Source organism: Sapajus apella, unplaced genomic scaffold (genome assembly GCF_009761245.1).
Source record: "Sapajus apella isolate SASKATOON/1434 unplaced genomic scaffold, GSC_monkey_1.0 scaffold111, whole genome shotgun sequence".
NCBI classification, from domain to species: Eukaryota; Metazoa; Chordata; class Mammalia; order Primates; family Cebidae; genus Sapajus; species Sapajus apella.
The window spans coordinates 702,237-720,610 of record NW_022437051.1 but is presented as its reverse complement, the minus strand read 5'-3'; positions in this window follow the sequence as shown (position 1 = coordinate 720,610).

Here is an 18,374-nt window from a genome sequence, read left to right as displayed (position 1 = left end):
CCCAAACCTAAAATGCAATAAAAAAGAAAATAAATAAATAAATAAAATTTTGCCAAGGGAAAAAAAAAAGAAAAGCTCTCAATAAATACTGATTGATGAAGTGAGAGAATGTATCATTCTAGCACAGGAAGATATCCTGGGAGAATGGTAGCCTGGTCATTGATAAGGCTCATTTAGGACAAGTCAACCTTTCCTACACAGCTCTTCGGGAAAGGCCATTGTTTAATCCCATAAGGCAAAAGACAGAAAAATAAGGTTTTATATGTTGTAACCTAAATCCTTCTTCCTTCATTCATTTTCAACCTAGAAGCTTCTCAAGATAAAAATAGCACCATAGATTCTCTCCTTCCATAGGGAAAAAACCCAAGTGAAAAACTCTCCCTGGGTTCAGCGCCACCTCTCTCTGATGTCACCATGATTTGCATGCCAAAGGGAAGCCTGCAGGCAGACTGGCCCTCTCTGGGGATGGGTGCAGCCCGGGACTGGAAATTGACAGGTCTTGGTGAGGATGCAGAGGCTCTGCAATACCTCTGGCGCTGTCTGAAGGCTCCGCAGGAGCTGGGGATCCCCGGGGCAGGCAAGGAGCCTCAGGTCAGGGAGGTTGCCAGCCGTAAAGCCAAAGTCAAGGCAGAGCTGAGTTCCTGCTTTAGGAAAATGAACTGGTTGAGGGGATAACAGTCAGAATAATTAAGAGCTTCTGCTTTGTGCCTTACTTCCCAAGTGACAGAAATCATTGTAATTTTAGAACCATTTTCCTCTCTCAGATGAAGATATGTTTAAGAGCGAGGTGACAGTTTTCACATGGAGGCACAGATTTCTAAAGACATCATCTTTACAGCTACCATTTGTGAAAAATGTGTTTGTCAAATTACAGGTAACTAAATTAGTGAGGAGGCACCTGACCTCCGAAGGGAATGCAAATGACAGTTTCCAGCGTGAAATCGTTCTCATTGGGACAACGATACCTTCCTTTTCTCCTTGGCTTGAATGAACATACTGACCAATAGCAACATATTTATTACTTATGAGTGAAGCAATGGCCTGCCAAGATTCAGAGCAAGCAAATGAGGGAAATGACAGATACTTTAGTGATCTTTGGCCCTGGGAGATAGGATTTGTATAAATTCCATGAATAATCCAAATAGTAAAAAATAAACTCATTTCATGTGTGACTAAATGATGAAATAAACTAAATTTTATCCTTCTAGAATAACGTCTCAAAGCAGATACCTTCACAGGCTGATATATATGGGCGCATCCTCTCCTTCTCACATAAAGCCCACGATAATACATTTTATTTGCGGGGCTTTGTGAGAAAAATAAGTATATCAAATGGTAGGAGGTAGCAAAGAGAGAAGGTGACAAAAGGGCTTAGATCCGGGTTTCTCAGTGTTGTCTGCTGATGTCGGAGCTTGGATCATTATTTGTCGTAGGAGGCTGATATAGTTTGGCTGTATTCCCACCAAAATCTCATCTGGAATTGTAGCTCCCATAATCCCCACATGCTGTGGGAGGGACCTGGTGGGAGATAACTGAATCATGGCGTGGATTCCCCCATACTGTTCTCATGGCAGTGAATGAGTCTCACTAGATCTGATGGTTTTATAAGGGGCTTCCCATTTCGCTTGGCTCATTCTCTCTGGTCTGCGATCGTGTAAGATATCCCTTGCTCTTCCATCACGACTGTGAAGCCTCCCCCATCATGTGGAACTGTGATTCAATTGAATCTCTTTCCTTTATAAATTACGCAGCCTAGGGTATGACTTTATTAGCAGCATGAGAACAGAGGAATGCAGAGACTGTCCTGTGCATTGTGGGATGTTTAGGAGAATTTCTGGTCTCTACCCACTAGATACCAGTATCTTCCCCTCCCCTCATTTGTGACAATAAAAATATTTTAACCATTGTCAAATGGGGTCAAAGTCACCCTCACTTGCGACTCACTGGCTTAGATGAGCCAGTCCTAGCCCAGTGTTTCTTCTTCGTCCCACGGAATGGTTTTTACTACCTTTCAAATGGAAGCTATTGCAATGTAGTTCTGGCCTGATCTCATTCTCTATTGTAAGAAAAGCCCTGGAGGTAATTTTTGAATTTTGTATCAGGAATTGTGATGCTTCCCCTCAGTAATTTATTTGCTTGACTTATGTTGACACAGGAATGTGTGATCAGCTGTGTTTCTGACTTATCCTTAGCAAACCTGTAAAACTTACTTCACGGCCATAAATTTTTGTATAAGTCCCAGCCTTGGCAGGTGACATTTTAGACCCACTCTCTAATCTTTCTTTTCTATTTCCAATATTTCTTCTAAGTCAAATTAATCATTTTTTTAAAAAAGTTAGGGCACGCAATAAAATGGATGGTGGACTGCAAGACAGAATTTTTATCAAATGGATCATTGCCCTGCTTTGAGCTGTAATGAACGATGAAATGCACTCTTTCGCTCTGATTTGTATTTATGTATCCCTCAATTAGTCACATTTTATGTGCCAAGGACACCTAGAAAGCCAAAAATCAAAACCATAGTCTTATCAAGTGTATCTCATGTTTATAATTTCCTTGTTTTCTTTGCCCTTTCTTCAAGCTAGCAAATTATTTACCATATACTTTCATGAAAATTTATTCTTTATCCAATATTCCACATTTTTCTGATTCCAGTGCTCTGCTCATGTATATTTTGTATATACTTATACACATATACACCTCAGCCTCCCAAGTAGCTAGGACTACAGCTGCATGTCACCTCACCTGGTTTTTTTTTTTTTTTTTTTTTTTTTTTTAGAAATGAGGGTTTACTCTGTTGTTCAGGCTGATCTCAAACTCCTAGCCTCAAGTGATCCATTTGATTATAATGTGTCTCAAACTATTGCTTTTTTTAAAAAAAAATTGATCTTGCTAGGAAAGCTTTGAGCTTCCAGAAACTGTATACCATATCGCTTCCAAGATTTGGGAAGTTTTCAGACAGTATTTCTTTAAATAAACTTTCTAACCCTTTGTATCTTTTTTCTCTTTATGGTAATCCAGTAATTTGTATACAGCTGGTCTTTCATGTTTTCTTGTTCTGTATCCATGGATTCAACCTACCACTGATAGAAATATTTTTAAAAAACAAGAAACATAACAATACAACTATAAAAATAATACTAGAAAACAATACAGCATGATAACTATTTATATAACTTTTACATTGTATTAAGTGCTATAAGTAATGGAGAGATTATTTAAAGCATATTGTGAGGGCATATGTATGTTATATGCAAATACTATGTCATTTTATATATGGGACTTGTGTATTAGCAGATTTCGATATTTGTGAGGGCTTCTGGAACCAATTTCCTGTGATTACCAAGGGATAACTATATTCATATGTTTGGTGGTGTCCCATAGGTTCCTGTGCTTTCTTCATTCTTTTCCAATTGTTTTTATTGCTCTAAATGGTTAATTTCGAGTGACCTACTTTTGGGTTCACTAATTATTTCTTTGGCATAATCAAGTCCGCTGTTAGAACTGAGTTTTCAGTTCTCTCGTAATATTCATCTGTTCTAGGGCTTGAGTTTTTTATGGTTTCTATTTTCATAGTAAACTTCTTTTTTTGTTCATTTAATATTTTTATAATTTTATTTAGTTGTCTATGTGTATTTTCTTGCCTCTCATTGAGCTTCTTTAGGATAATTATTTTGAATTATTTTTCAGACAATCTACACATCTTTATTTCTTGGGAGTCAACTATTGCAGTTTTATTAGTTTCCTTTGGAGGTGTAATGTTTGTGTGATGATTTGTTATCTATGTAGTTTTACATTGATGTCTGTACATTGCAAGGAGTGAACTCACTTCTCAGGTTTTATAGACTGGATTTGCCAAGTTAAAATCCTTTCCTATTAGGTCTTTTGGATAAGGTGATTGCCTCTGGGACTGCGGTAGGCAGTAGAATGGGATTGCATCCAGCTCATGTGGCTGAGGTTGGGTCTGCAGTAGGCACCATAATCAATAGGCCTCTTTCCAGGGGTTCTCATGGGTGTGGGTTCTATTTGGTCCCTGGGTGAACTGGACCATCTCTAAGATCTTGCGATGTGGAGCTGGTGTTGAGATGATGTTCTGCTTCAGAATTTACTTAGTATGCTGATGAGTGTGGCTTTCTCTGAGTCTCTGAGAGAGCTCCTGTTGGATCACTGGTTGGATGATCTGCCCTGGGCTGGTGGTACTGCCCTGCTCCATGATTGAGATGAATGGAATTAACATACAAGGTTGTTTCAGGGCCCACAGCTGAGACTGAGCACTCCAAGCCAGTCTTCAGGATCATAAATAGGCATGTCTCCTGCTGGGTTCCTGGGTTAGCAGTCCTGCTTTTAGACTAGCTGAGAAAGACTGGAGCCAATTTTTAAGGATGATTTAAGATCTATAATGGGACCAAAGTCCAGGTATTACCTGTAGGGGTGCCGCTGGACATGTCTCCCTCTGGGTCCGCAGGCAAACAGAGCTGTTCTCAATTTTACAGAAAAGGGGCATAAGATCCAGGGCCATTTGAGGATCCATTTTGGGACAAAGTTTGGCAAGCCTATCATGGAAACTCATATGGGCATGTCTCCCAGTGGAATCCTGGTTGGGCATGAACTGCTTCCAGACCACAGCTGGGAGGGGCTCATTAACTCAAGCTTCAGGGCTAATTTACAATATGCTGTAAGAGTGATGTTGGCAAGCCTGACCTGGTGGCATGGGGGGTGATACTCTAAGCCAGCTCCCTAGTCTGACAGAATTGTTCCCAGACCACAGCTGAGATGGGGCTGGAACAGAGATTCAGAACCCACTTGGGAACTGTTATGGGATGGAGGCTGGCAAGCCAGTCCAAGCGCATCTCCCAAGATTTCCAAGCAGTACTAAGCTAGGAGCACAGCTGAGAGCGTGTTGGAGCTGAGTTACAGGATATCTTTTGGGTTCAATGCTGAGACCCATGTTGGCAGGGCTGTCTGCCCAGACGCTAGTGTGCATGCTTCCTCCTTGGCCCATTGGTAGATACTTTCAGTAGCAGCATCAAGGCCAAGAGGGCTGGAGGCAAACTCTTTAAAAAACAGAGACATTTCTGGATCTAAACCTTGGAACATGGTGAATGCATCTGCCATGTGGGTACAGGTCTGCACTCTCAAAATGACACTCCTAGGTTTTGAACTGCTCTAGGATTTCACAACCTCTTTCCTGAATTCCAAGGTTCCCACAAAGAGATTTTTGTTTGTGGTTCAGTGCAGAATTCTTGTTGTCATGGGGGAAATGACAGAGTGACCCCCTATTTTGCTATCTTACTCATGTTCCCAAGGTCTTAAGGAGTTCTTTTTTAAAAAATTTATTTATTTTACTTTGAGTGCATACTATATCTGACATTTCTCCCCATGTTATATCTCCCCACCCTCCTCTACCTCCCCACCGCCTGCTGTCTCTCCCCTACCCCCCAAATGTCTCCGGTGTGTGATGTTCCCCTCCCTGAGTCCATGTGTCCTCGTTGTTCAACACCCACCTATGAGTGAGAACATATGGTGTTTGGCTTTCTGTTCTTGTGTCAGTTTGCTGAGAATGATGGTTTCCAGATTCATCCAGGTTCCTCCAAAGGTCACGAACTCATCGATTTTTATGGGTGCATAGTATTCCATGGTGTATATGTACCACATTTTCTTTGTCCAGTCTATCATTGATGGGCATTTGGGTTGGTTCCAGGTCTTTGCTATTGTACACAGGGCTGCAATGAACATACGTGTGCATGTGTCTTTATAGTAGAATGATTTATTGTTCTTTGGTTATATACCCAGTAGTGGGATTGCTGGGTCAAATAGAATTGCTATTTCTAGATCCTTGAGAAATTGCCACACTGTCTTTCCTAATGGTTGAACTAATTTACACTCCCACCAACTGTGTAAGAGTGTTCCTGTTTCTCCACATCCTCTCCAGCATCTTTGTCTCCAGATTTTTTAATGATCTCCGTTCTAACTGTCGTGAGATGGTATCTCAGTGTGGTTTTGATTTGCATTTCTCTAATGATCAGTGATGATGATCATTTTTCATAGGAGTTCTTAATATCATATATTTTATTTTTTAGTTTATAGTATCCTTTCAATTACTTTTAGTAATTTCTGTTTCTTTGTTGAAAATCCTCTGAATTTTTATGTATTTTTACATTACTTCTTCTGTTGAATGTACCTAACAGTTACTTTAAATTCATTGTCAATTAACACAGTAGTTGGATCACAAGTTGCTCTCGTGTTCTTCCCTGTTATTTATGGTTTATGCCATCTTATTCTTGATGCAGTGGATTTGCTGTACTCATGACCTTGAGTTTTACCCCTTCCTCTATCCTCACACTTCACCTTTTAAATACCCAGCGTCCTTGCACTGGACAGAGTGTTCTGCCATTTCAACCTACAAGTAGCCACAGGGCTGTCTTTGGACATGTTAGCAAAATTGCACAAGCAGAGGCTTGAAAAAGTGCCTGTATGTTTCTTCTTGCCCTTTTGCTCCTCTGTCCTTGTCACAAAAATAGGGACACATGAGCTTGCTGGGGAATAAGGCACAGGAACAGAGCCAAACCCACCAGTTTACTGCAGCCAAGTCAGACGTCTCTGGTCAACTGCCAGTCAGGGGAGACTCTGAAAACTGCCCATTAGAGGTTAGTCCAACTCATTGACCCTACAACTCATGACTTAATTATTGTATGGCCTTAAAACTGAGTGGATATTTCTTTGGTACATACCATTATTTTGTGACAATATAAAATTGATACTTGTAACATATTCATTACATTTTAGTTGTGTGCTAGACATGGTTTATTTGTTTTTAAAAAGAAGCCTCAGATGATAGTATCTACAAGAGAGAATTAACACTTTGCTAATTGAAGAGTAGAGAGGCTCATCATCTTATTAGTTATGAACTTAGCTAGATCAAGGCTAGGTTAAAGTTTCATTAAAACTTTGTCTATCGCTGGTGAGTTCCCGTCGAACATGGATTTTAAGGGTTTATTTGAAATCACGATGTCTTCGGCTCGTCAGTACCCAGAAACTTGGCCTTTTGGCTTTGCTTCTTAGCAAAATCAGACATCTCTTGGTCAACTACTGGTCAGGAAAGACTCTGAAAACTGCCCATTTGAGGTTAGTGCAACTCGTTGACTCCAGAGCTTAGGACTTATGTAATTATGGTGTGGCCTTAGAGCTGAGTAGTTGGTTTTTTGTTTTTCGGCTTGTTTGCTTTTTTGTTTGTTTGAGGTCTACAGCCTTCCACCATGAACAGCTTCCGTATGTGGCAAATGCCTTAAAGGAGAGGCCTGCTGGGAATATAAAGCCCCTCAAATCTCCAATTTTGTCAATTCTATCCACCAATAGTTCTATTGTTTCTGTCTCCACAAAAAGGAATCCTCTAGAGTCAAACCATCTAGCTGTGTCCATATCAGCAAAGCCTCCAGGAAATAAATAATTGTAGCTTTTCTTTTTTTTTAAGTTTTATTTTACTTTTAATTGACAAATAAGAATTGCATATATTTATGGGGTACAAATTGATATTTTGATACATGCATGCATTACAAATGATCGAATCAGAGCAATTACCATATCCATAAACTCAAATATTTGTGTTTTCTTTACAGTGAGAACATTTAAAATGATCTGTTTTAGCTATAACTGTACAGTACATTTTTATCAAATATAGTTACCTTGTTCTGCAAGAGAACACCAGAATTTCTTCCTCCAACTAACTATAGCTTTCTCCCTGTTGACCAGCATCTCCCCTTCCTCAATCTGCTTCCCACTTCCTGCATCTGGTAACCACTTGCTACTTGCTACCTTTGTGAATTCAACGTTTTTTTTAATTATTATGCTTTAAGTTCTGGGGTACATGCGCAGAATGTGCAGGTTTGTTACGCAGGTATACACATGCCAAGGTGGTTTGCTGTATCCATCCCCCATCATCTATATTAGGTATTTATCCTAGTGTTAGCCCTTCCCCATCCCCCACCAACCTTGCTGTCCCTCCCCTACCCACCCATCCCCCAACAGGCCCCGGTGTGTGATGTTCCCCTCCCTGTGCCCATGTGTTCTCATTGTTCAACAACCACTTATGAGTAAGAACATGCGATGTTTGGTTGTCTGTTCTTGTGTCCGTTTGCTGAGGATGATGACTTCCAGCTTCATCTATGTCCCTGCAAAGGACATGAACTCATCCTTTTTGTGGCTGCATAGTATTCCGTGGTGTATACTTGCCACGTTTTCTTCATCCAGTCTATCATTGGTGGGCATTTGGGTTGGTTCCAAGTCTTTGCTATTGTAAACAGTGCCACAATAAACATGCGTGTACAAGTGTCTTTAAAACTCACAGTTTTATAATTTTTAGGGTATATGCCCACTGATGGGATTGGTGGGTCAAATGGTATTTCTAGTTCTAGATCCTTGAGGAATCTCCACACTGTATTCCACAATGGCTGAACTAATTTACACTTCCACCAACAGTGTAAAAGTGTTCCTATTTCTCCACATCCTCTCCAGCATCTGTAGTCTTCTGATTTTTTAATTATCACCATTCTAACTGGCATGAGATGGTATCTCAATGTGGTTTTGATTTGCATTTCTCTAATAACCAGTGATAATGAGCTTTTTTTCATGTTTGTTGGCCTCATATATGTCTTCTTTGAGAAATGTTTGTTCATATTCTTTGTCCACTGTTTGTTTTTTTTCTTATAAATTTGTTTAAATTCTTTGTGGATTCTGCTTATTAGCCCTTTGTCAGATGGGTAGATTGCAAAGATTTTTTTCCCATTCTGTTGGTTCCCGGTTCACTCTAATGACAGTTCTTTTTCTGTGCAGAAGCTCTTAAGTTTAATTAGAACACATTTGTCTATTTTGGCTTTTGTTGCCATTGCTTTTGGTGTTTTAGTCACAAAGTCCTTGCCTATGTCTATGCTCTAAATGGTATTGCCTAGGTTTTCTTCTAGGGTTTTTATGATGTTAGGTCTTATGTTTAAATCTTCAATCTATCTGGAATTAATTTTTGTATAAGATGTAAGGAAGGGATTTCAGCTTTCTGCATATGGCTAGCCAGTTTTCCCAACACCATTTATTAAACAGGGATTCCTGTTCCCATTGCTTGTTTTTGTCAGGTTTGTCAAAAGATCTGATGGTTGTAGATGTGTGGCATTACTTCTAAAGCCTCTGTTCTGTTCCATTGGTCTATATCTCTCTTTTGGTACCAGTACCATGCTGTTTTGATTACTGTAGCTTTGAAGTAGTTTGATACCATGTAGCCTGATGCCTCCAGCTTTGTTCTTTTTGCTTAGGATTGTCTTGGCTATGAGGGCTTTCTTTTGGTTCCATGTAAAGTTTAAGGGTTTTTTTTTTTTTCCAATTCTGTGAAGATAGTCAATGGTAGATTGATGGGGATAACATTGAATCTCTAAATTACTTTGGGCAGTATGGCCATTTTCACAATACTGATTCTTCTTAACCATGAGCATGGAATGTTTTTCCATCTGTTTGTGTCCTCTCTTATTTCCTTGAGCAGTGGTTTGTAGTTCTCCTTGAAGAGGTCCTTCACATCCCTTGTTAGTTGTATTCCTAGGTATTTTATTCTCTTTGTAGCAATTGTGTTTGGAAGTTCATTCATGATTTGGCTCTCTGTCTGTTATTGGTGTATAGATTTGCTTGTGATTTTTGCACATTGATTTTGTCTCCTGAGACTTTGCTGAAGTTGCTTATCAGCTTAAGGAGATTTGGGGCAGAGATTATGAGGTCGTCTAAATATACAATCATGTTGTCTGCAAACAGAGACAATTTGACTTTCTCTTTTCCAAATTGTATACCCTTTATTTCTTTTTCTTGCCTGATTGTCGAGGCCAGAACTTTCATTAATATATTGAATAGGAGTGGTGAGAGAAGGCATCCTTGTCTTGTGCCAGTTTCAAAAAGAATGCTTCCTGTTTTTGCCTATTCAGTATGATATTGGCTGTAGGTTTGTCGTAAATAGGTTTTATTGTTTTGAGATATGTTCCATCTACACCTAGTTTATTGAGAGTTTTTAGCATAAAGGGCTGTTGAATTTTGTCAAAGGCCTTCTCTGCATCTGTTGAGATAATCACGTGGTTTTTGTCTTTGGTTCTGTTTATGTGATGGATTACGTTTTAGATTTGTATATGTTGAACCAGCCTTGCATTCCACAGATGAAGCTGACTTGATCAGGTGGAATTCAACTTTTTTAGATTCCACAAAATAGCAAGATCATGTCGCATCACTTTTCATTGTTTGGTGTCCTCTTGGCAGATTTTTGCCTATTAAGCATTTTGAGACTTCACATTATGGTACTATTATGATTTAGCTTTGTAGCCACCCCAGAGGGCCTCAGGCCCAGGCAGAGAACTGTTGTAGGTGTGGGGCCACTGCAGAGAACCCGACCAGGGCAATTTACAGTGGTGCTTGGACACAGAACCACCTCAAAGAACCCCAACTAAGTCAATGTCTGGTGGAGCTATGGGCCCAGGGTCATCTCCTTGATTTGTGGGGCCACTGGCATGCAACTCATGGTCTGTGCCTAAGTGTCATGGGGGTGGGGCCACTCAGAGTTGTGGGAATCCAAACCCTGGGCCAATTCTTTCATAATATGAGACATGGAGTCAAATAAGTTTATTTTCAAGCCTTAATGTATGTTGTTTGCCCAACAGGGTTTTGAACTTATTTGGGACTGTTAATAGTTACCCCTTTCTTCCTTCTTATGTATTCCTTTTAGAATGGGAATGTCCATCCTATGCCTGTTCCATTGTGGTATTTTGGAAGTACATAACTTGTGTGATTTTATAAGCTCACAGCTTGAGACAAATTTGCTTCAGGATTAGTCATTTCCTGAGTCTTATCTACATCTGATTTAGATGACATTTACATGAGACTCTGGACTTCTTTAGACTTTTGAGGTGATATGGCTATTGAGATGAAATGAATGCATTTTGCATGTGAGAAGAACACAAATTTTGGAAAGCTAGGAGTGGAATGCTATGGTCTGAACATTGGTTCCACCCCCAAAACTCTTATATTGAAACTTAATTTCCAATTCAGTAGTATCAAGAGGTGGGTCCTTTAAGAGGTGATTAAATCATGAGGGGTCTTCCCTTGTAACTGGGATTAGTGTCCTTATATATGAGACCTAAGGGAACTTGTTCACTCCTTCTGCCATGTTGGGAAACATAGAAAGTGCCTCTGTGACAAACTAGGCCCTCACCAGGCACTGAATTTGCCAGCACCTTGATCTTGGACTTCCAAGACTCCAGAACTATCAACCAAAAATGTCTGTTGTTATAAATTGCCCAGTCTCAAATATTTTGTTATAACAACCCAAATGGACTTAGACACATGTATTTAGCTAATATAATAATAACCATGTGTGGGGAAAACAGCTTAATAAGTAATAAATTAAAAGAGAAAATATTTGGTTATTTTCATAAGTATGTTGAGCATGAAAAAGCAATGTGCTGGTTCCCATTGTTCAGGTCCAGTTTCCTCTCCATGGGTTTTATACACTCTCTGTAAAACTTTGACAGTTGATGGAAGTTGAGAAAGTAAAACCCTCATTTTTTATTTAGAAGCAAAAAATCTCACATTATTTGAAGAATATTATTTATTAGATTTCCTCCCTTGTATCTTTAGACAGCATCCTGCACGCCATGACCATCGAGTGCTGAAGCTATGTCCTTGTTTTGCTGATTCTTATTTTTCTTGGTCTTGTATTCTGCCTTTGCAATGAACCCCTAGCTTAGATAACATCAGTCTGATATCACTGGGTTTTGTGGCTAAAACTATACTATGTAATCTTTACTTTTAAATGCTGACATATTTACACAAAGAAACTAAAAGTTCAGTTTCATCCTTAAGACATTAGCCAAAAACTTGGACCAGTGAAACATGATAATGTTCGGAATCTCAAAGGAAAAAGTTTGCTTTTATTTTTAGTGGTTTAACCAGGCTGCACTTACAGGAAGGCAATGGGTATAGTACAAAGATTTTGGAGTCTCAAGATCCATTTCTGAGCCTGGAGTCTGTAGGCCTGGAACACATTTTATGACCTTGTAAAACTGGAGTTTCCTCAACTGGAAAGTGAAAGTTATAAAGTTGTGATGTGAAGATTTAAGTAAGATAGTAGAAACAAAAACATGCTATACAAATGTTTAAGTTGTACATTAAAATATTAAAACTTGCCCAATTCCCCAGCACAAAAAGAACTGATTTGGGGAAACACTGTCCTTTATGCACAGCCACAGATTATCCTGACCTGAGGGGCTCACCCATTGGATGGGACCAGAACATGGAGCTGCATTTGGAGGAGGAGGGAAAGCTGACAGTGTCAGCACACTGTGAAGGGTTTAGAAAACACCCATCACCACAGAGGGACTGTAATTTTAGAACTTTTCAGAAACATAATTTCTTAGTACAACTTTGCAAGAAAATAAGCTTAAACAACAAAAAAAAGTAACATACCTGATGCAGCTCAACAAAGGCAACCCTGTGGCTTGCTGACTCGTAAGTACTCATGCTACTTTATAAGACACATGTGGGTTGCATAGGTTTATTGAATACTAATATTTTGAATAAATAGAGACATAAACATCCCTGCAGAATTGTGGGATATTACACATTTTTTATTATACTTTAAGTTCTTGGGCACATGTGCAGATCTTGCAGGTTTGTTTGTTACATAGGTATACATGAGCCGTGGTGGTTTGCTGCACTCATAAACCTGTCATCTACATTAAGTATTTGTCCTAATGCTATCCCTCCCCCAGTCCCCTACCCCTCAACAGGCCCCTTATGTGATGCCCCCCTCCCTGTGTCCATGTGTTCTCATCGTTCAACTCCCACTTATGAGTGAGAACATGCGGTGTTTGGTTTTCTGTTCCTGTGTTATTTTGCTGAGAATGGTGGTTTCCAGCTTCATCCACGTCCCTGCAAAGGACATGAACTCATCCTTTTATATGGCTTCATAGTATTCTATGGTGTATATATGTCACATTTTCTTTATCCAGTCTATCATTGATGGAACTTAGGGTTGGTTCCAAGTCTTTGTTATTGTGAACAACGCCGCAATAAACATACCTGTGCACGTGTCTTTATAGTAGAATGATTTATAATACTTTGGGTGTATACCCAGGAATGGGATTGCTGGGTCAAATGGTATTTCTAGTTCTAGATCCTTGCAGAATTGCCACACTGTCTTCCACAATGGTTGAACTAATTGACACTCCCACCAACAGTGTAAAAGCATTTTAAAACACAGCTTTCACCTGTGACTGTAAGTCATGCATAAATTAGGTTGAAAACCTTGAGGTGGTGGTGAGTATTTTGAGACATTAGAGGTCACACATTTATAAACCCACCATCTATAAATGTGATTTTGAGTGTATATGTAGCTTAAATACATAATTATACTTATTTCTTTGCATATGCAACACTAAGTCCAACAAATATTTATTTTCTAGGACCTGGAGAGTTAAGATGAAAACTACCTTGATCATGACATGTAAGAGTTTAAAATCTCATGTGGGATGTGAACATCTAAAAACACAGTTCCAATTGCTGTGATGGGAAGTTGGAGTCCTGTATAACGAGCTTAGCCTACAGCAAAGAGGAGCACCTCTCCTGGCTGGTCTAGAGAGAGCATTCAGTAGAAGCGAGGGTGTAACAATATGCCTCTCTGATGAAAGGATGCCTGAGTTTGAGATACAAAAAGGGGGTGGGCCTGGCAAGGGGGTACAGAGAGAAGTTTTGATTTACACAACTGCAATTTATTAGAAAGAAAGGGGTAAAAGATGATCATGCACAGGCAAAAACCAAAACACCAACGTTTATGTCTAAACATAAACTTTGAGAAACTTGTGCATGAAAGCTGATATGTGCTTTATTCACAAAGGATGAAAACTGAAATTAACCCAAATGCCCATCATCGGGTGAATGGATAAACACATTGTGTTATGTCTGTGCAGTGGAATACTATTCAACCTGAAAAGGAGTTACCTGTTGAAACATTCAATGATTTCAATGAGACTAAAAATAGTTTTGTTGAGTTAATTGAGCTCAACAAAAAAAGATAACATACTATATGGCTTCAAATACATAAAACTATAGACAAATAAATCTATTGGGTCAGAAAGTAGCTTTCTGAACAGGCAGGTGAGAGGTGTGGGGTAGGAGAAAGGGAAGGACCCCACAGGGCGCAAGGAAACCTTTGGTGCTGATGGGTATGTTCATTATCCTCATTGCAGTGATAGCTTCTTGGGTGTACATTTACAGCAAAATTCATCAAACTGTATGACTTAAATATGTATGGCTTATTGTATATCAATTTCACTTCAATAAAGCTGGAAAAAGTTTTAAGCAGTAGAGGCGATTAAAATGATTTAAGCAGTAAAGTCTCATGGGAAGTTTTAGATTTCAGATGTTAATGATGCTTTTCTGGTTTCTGGCTTGGACAATGAAGACTGGGCAAATGGCAATGGTTATAAACCTATTCTCCTTTTGTATACAGTTTATCCAGAAAGGAAGCTAATTCAATGCAGGGTTGCCTGTTTTTATTACAGATTAATTTTCCAATGTAGCTCCAGCAGGGCAGCTGCAGGCCAGTGTTAGTGTTAGGATAGGCTTAGTGTTTCACAAAAAAGACATCCATTGGTTTGTGTCTCTAGATGTTGCCTTGTTCTGATCTGCCACTGTGAACATCATTATCTTCAGTGGCTCTAAATATTTACAACGCTGTGTCAGGACTATGGAGGAATGAGGGACTCCATCGCAGGCACCATCCAAGTCGTTAGAGGTCATTGTCCAGTTACCTTATAAATATTCCTTCCTGTCTTAAAAAGAGCGAAAGATAGTGACATTCATTGACTATTTACGGATGAGATTATATCCCTTCATCTTCACCAGCCTATGAAGCCTGTACCTTTATTATTCCTATTTTACACAAGAAGAAACAGGCTTAAAGATGTTTAGTCACTGGTTCTAGATCATGTCTAGATGATGTTGACCCGATTTGAGCCTGGCAATGTGATTCCCAACCACATATGGTTTCCCTAATTTTTCCTCCCCCGTATTTCTATGTCCCAACAATTTTCTTTAAGAAATGGTAATTCGTGGGTATTGTAGTAAAAGGACTTAACGCCTTTACATATTCAGCTTCTATGAGCAAAGCAAGTGGCACCCAGAAAGGAAAAGTGTCCAAATCATAGGTGAAGTAGAGTAAAACTGGGCTTAGGATTTCAAAACCCTGCCATGTTTTATCCAAGTCATTTCTCTGAGCTTTGAAGCAAGAACAGTGACGATGTCATGACATGTGTCTGCACAGAATTGTAGACTGTTCAGAACCCTTTAAGTGATGCTGCCAAGTATGTTTGTTTATTCACTTCATTTACAAACAAAAGCTGTCAGGTCAGATACTATATGCAGGGCTTAAAATGAAAAAGGGAAAGAAAAGAAGAGCCCTCGGGTATTTTTGATGATGCTCTTTGGTTTTCATGGGGAACAAATACAATCTTATACTGCTTTTAAATCAGACACATAGATTTGTACAGATACCATCTATTTGAATGTCTTTCTGCACACTTCTATGCACACATGTAGTTCAAATCAAAACCAATTTACATTCTTCCTAAGTTTTTCATTATAAACTGAAATATACACTTTGCTTGTACAGTGCTCAATGGTTACAAGAGGTGAAGAGCTTTGCCTCTGAGTATCTGCAAAGATGGGAGTCTGAATACCTGGGTATTATTGGCTACTCTTTCTTGAATGGTATGTTTAATTGTTTGTTATTGGCCAGCATCAAACCTATTTGTCATTTTTTTTTCTAAGCTAGAAAGAGGTTTGGACTTTTCTTGGACTCTAAATGTTATTCTCACATCTAATAATGTCACAATGGTTTAGAGTAAGAATAATTCTAGTCTCACATAAATTGTAAAAACTTGTTTTCTGATAATCATGCATGTTGAGAAAACCATTTTGTTTGTGAGCTTTTACACATAAAATTTGAAGATTTTATATATAACAAATTTTATTTTATATATATTATATATTATAATATAAAAATTATAAATTACATATAATATACATTTTGTTATATATAAAAGACAATTTTTTAAACTTTTAAAATGTGACATATCCTGTGGAATGGAGATTATTTTAACATTTTCTTTCTGATTTTCTGATGCTTTTCTCCTTCGTATTATGGGCACACACACATCCGTTCGGGTTGGGAGAGCTGTCTCCATGCCCCGTGTGAGGGGCCGGGGCTGCCGTGCGCTCCCTTCCCTGGGGCCTGCTGCTGCTTTTAGTGAAGCTTCCCACTCCCAGCCTGTTCTCTCCTCATTCTTGCAGAAACAGCAGTGTAAGAAAATCCTCTGGGGTGTTTTATTTTTTTTTTTGGAGAAGGAGAAAAAAACATATTCTTAGTAGTTGCTTGTGGAAAACATTGCAGTAGCTGACTTTAAACATACTGAGTTGTGTGAAAGAAATCCCCAGGCTAACAAGAGAAGGTTTCATAAGGTTAAAGACCTCTTCTGAAATGTCACGGGTGTGGTGGAAACATGGGACTGACTTTTTCCCAATTATCTCATCAGATCCTTAGTTTACTATTATTAATACCCCAAAGGGGCCGGGCACGATGGCTCATGCCTGTAATCCCAGCATTTTGGGAGGCCTAGGTGGATGAAACACCTGAGGTCAGGAGTTTGAGACCAGCCTGGTCAACATGGTGAAACCCAATCTCTACTAAAAATACAACAAATTAGCTGGGCCTGGTGGCGCGTGCCTGTAATCCCAGTTACTCGGAAGCTGAGGCAGGTGAATTGCTGGAACCTGGGAGAGGGAGGTTGTGGTGAGCCAAGACTGCACCACTGTACTCTAGCCTGGGCAAAAAGAGTGAAGCTTCCTTTAAAAAAAATACCCCCAAAAGTTTCATTAATTATTATTATTATTATTATTTAGCTTCAAAAGCTGTTGCCAAGCTTGTTCACTCTTACAGGCAGCTGTGAGTCTGAAGGTTCTGGCTGATGAGATTTACACAACTAGTCTTGTGTTTTATGCCCAAAGTGCTGATTGTCTGATTGTTTCTGTGTACGTTGCTGGTGGACATACTGAACTAACTTCTCCATAGTATGAATTTGCAAATTTGTTCTTCTGGGAATGATTGGATGCAACTCAACATGATTTTCTCTCCTCTCTCCTTTTTCTAATTTTTGCTCAGACTAAAATGGCAAATGAATAATGCATTACTTTTTCTGAACCATCTCCATGACTTACTTGATTCACCCAATAACCATATAAGAAGCATTGGAGTAGTATTGATTTCCTTAATCCCAGGGGCTTCCAGGAAGCCAAAGGATACCGAAGTAATTTCCTAAAGTCACAAATAAAACGAGGGAAGAGCCAAAGACTCCCAGCTCAGACTTTTATAACATGTAGTTCTCGACATTTTTTCAGCTGTTGATATTGGACTATAATCTGATTTGGATTGGCTGAAAAATGTAATTTCCATGCAACTATATGATTGCAGCAGCAGCATCTTAGATGTTTCTGGTCAGAGGAAGACACTAAGGGGCTAATATTTGTTGAACCCTATAAAACCTGACAGTTATTTTATATAATTCTTATAATGGCATGTGAGATGACTGTTATGATGTTCCTTTCATAGATGACAAAACCATGAGACAGGTTGACTTGCTGGAGGTCATGTAAACTTTCAAGAGTAAGGATGGGATCAAGGCCACCACAGTACTGTGTCATTTGCCTATGACATTTGGGAGGCAATACCAGCAACTTTGTTGAGCATGTTGGGATTGCCACCCCCTTCCATGCCATGTCACGTCTTCAGTGCTGCAAACTCAGCTTTGCATAATCGAATCTAAGCACTAGCGGAATTCAGGAAACTCACAAAGTGCTGGAGAGGTGTTCCTGCCAAGCCATCATTCCACTTATGGGCCTTTCCAAACTGGACCTGTTAAAATTCCGAAGACATTTTATTGCTGGATTATTTCACTCAAAGGCTGAATATCAAAGCCACAAGACACTTTTCCTTGCTAGAATGTATGCCTCAGGAGGGTCTGTCTGTGTCTTTACTGAGTAAGTGCTCAGTAAACGTTGATGACTTAATGAACTAATTTCCCTAAATTAGAGGGGAGGAAGATTAATATAGTGCACAGTTAATCTATGGTAAGCCTAACTGCTAAAGTCAGGAACCTTGTCTGCTACTACACAAAAAGCCATTGTCAGACCTGAGCACGCACTTCTGACTTTCAGTTCCCTGGCTCTGACCACAAATCCACAGTTCTTCCTTTGCTATTATTTCACAAAATAACTCATACGTAATACATGGCCAAGGCGGGCAG